The sequence below is a fragment of the Pteropus vampyrus genome, unplaced genomic scaffold, assembly GCF_000151845.1.
Source record: "Pteropus vampyrus isolate Shadow unplaced genomic scaffold, Pvam_2.0 Scaffold203, whole genome shotgun sequence".
In the NCBI taxonomy this organism is placed as follows: domain Eukaryota; kingdom Metazoa; phylum Chordata; class Mammalia; order Chiroptera; family Pteropodidae; genus Pteropus; species Pteropus vampyrus.
The window spans coordinates 1,098,992-1,101,312 of record NW_011888984.1 but is presented as its reverse complement, the minus strand read 5'-3'; the positions used below and the strand labels follow the sequence as shown (position 1 = coordinate 1,101,312).

General features: G+C 53.2%; 1 pseudogene; it reads right to left on the bottom strand.

Annotated features, from left to right (window-relative positions):
* Nucleotides 1–2,205: 2,205 nt before the first annotated feature.
* Nucleotides 2,206–2,321, bottom strand: LOC111746892 (annotated as a pseudogene).

Sequence of the window (2,321 nt, the reverse complement as noted above, 5' to 3'; positions counted from 1 at the left end):
CCTGCCCTCAGCCCCCTCCCGACGTAGAGAGCCCACCGTCTGCTCCTCCAAGCCCCACTGGCCGTCCTCTTTTCTCTACGGTATCAGCGGGTTTGGGCCTTGGGTCCAGCTGATGCTCCTGGTGGGTGATGCTGGCTTCGCAGCAGGAATGGGGAGAGCTAGACTCCGGGGTGTGGGACCGGCTTCCTTGGCTGGACACAGCCTCGTCCTCCTGCCCCGGCCCCGCCTTCTCGTCCTCCCGGCTCAGCCGAGAGCAACCAGTCTGTGTCAGCCCTGAGCTGGGGACACATAATAAACAAACCCGCCCAAGGCCCTGCCCTGGTGAGGCTGACATTCTCTCGGGGTGACACAGTTCATGGTTCATGACCAAGTGAACATAGGTATTCATATCAAGTACTCATAGGTATTTATAAATCATACTAAGTTCAAGAAAGAAAGAACAGGGTGTGGCAATAGGGTACAGCAGAGGTCGGCCCCAGATTATTGTTGATGTTCCAATAGGGAAAAATCACCGAGATACATTGTTGGGTAGAAAAAAGCCAGAAGGGTGTGTGCCTTACAAATAGGTGACATTTGAATGGAGGTGAAAGCAGCCTTGGAAGCATGGAGTGGAAGGCTTGCAGGCAGAAGGGGCAGGATGTGCAAAGGCCCTGAGGTGGAAGGAATTTGTAGGTCAAGGACCAGCAAAATTATGGGACACCACGAGTGCAGGGGAGAGTGTGGGCCACCTCGAGCAGCACTGCGGGGAAAAGTTAGCCCTGTTTTGTAGATGAGAAACTAAGGCTTGGGAAAGGAAGTCTTTTGCCCAAGGACACACAGGATCGGGGTGGAGACTTGCTCAGAGAGTCCTATGCTCTTAACCACCAGGACAGTGGTTCTTAGTGAGGGATCCCAGATGGGCGGCGTCAATATCACCTCCCAGGTCCCACCCCAGAACCACCACATCAGAAACGGAGTGGGAGCGGAGGCGTGGAGCTCAGCAGTCCGTGGTTAACAAGGCTTCCAGGGGGTTCTGACATGTGGTCAAATTTGAGAACCACTGAGCTCTCCTGCCTCCCCAGGCTTTGCTCCAGCCCCTGTTCCGTGGGTTGGACGGTGGTCCCTGAAAAGATATGTCCACATCTTGACCCCGGGAACCTCATATGGAAAACGGGCCTCGGTAGTTATAATTAGGTTGGGGACCTTGAGATGAAGAGGTCATCCTGGATTACCCAGTGGGCCCTAAATTCAATGACAACTGCTTTTATAAGGTGAAGCGGAAGGAAATCTGAGAGTGAAGAGGAGGAAGAGGGACCACAGAGGCAGAGATTAGAGTGATGCGGCCACAAGCCAACAAGTGCCAGCAGCCACCGGAAGCTGGGAGAGGCGAAGAAAGATCCTCCCCTGGAGACTCCGGAGACAGTGCGTCCCTGCCAGCACTTGATTTCAGACTTTCGACTTCCAGAACCGAGAATAAATTTCTGTCGTTTTAAGCCACCAACTTAGTGCTAATTTGTTGCATCAGGCACAGGAAACTAATACACTGTCTGATGGGGAAGGGAGAGCAATGGCCCCCAGCCTGACTTCCCACGTGCGACCGGCGACAGAGCCCACCAACCTCCCTGTCATGGCACCTGGCACAGCACCTGGCACTGGCGTCACCTGTCCTCTTCCCAAGAGCTCTGCATCTTCTTGTGAATGGGATTTGGAGTCAATGTGATGTAAAGAGAGGGTGGAGCAGTGCCCAGGTGGACTGGGACCAACTCAATGACTTAGAAATTGGGCTGCAAACTAGAATCTGATCTGAGGCCTCTGGCGAGCTGGGAAGGATTCAAGGAGAGGAGAGTCGTGGCCGGATGGCTAGTGGGAAGGATCAACCTGAAGTCAGATACTAGCATGAGGAGCTCGGCCCCTACCTGGGCCACCCTCCCTAGGGGTGCAGACTCTGGGGCTAGACTTCCGGGGTTCAAATCCCAGATCTGCCACTTTCTGGCTGTGTGAACTTGAGCCAGTCACTTCAGCCCTCTGTGGCACTTCAGCCCTCTGTGGCTCAGCTTCCATATCTGTAAAGTGGGTTTAACGATAACACCTCCCTTAGAGTCTCACTTCGTTCATATACACGAAGCACAAAGGACAGTGCCTGACACGCAGCAAGCAATCCATAACCGCTATTACGGGCATACTTCATTTTATTGCCCTTATTTTTTCATTTTTTTTTTTTATTTATGCCTACAGCACCTGATCTTCCTAGGTGGTCTCCCATCCAAGTACTAACCAGGCCTGACCCTGCTTAGCTTCCGAGATCAGACATCTGCCTTGTTCAGGGTGGCATGGCCGTAGAC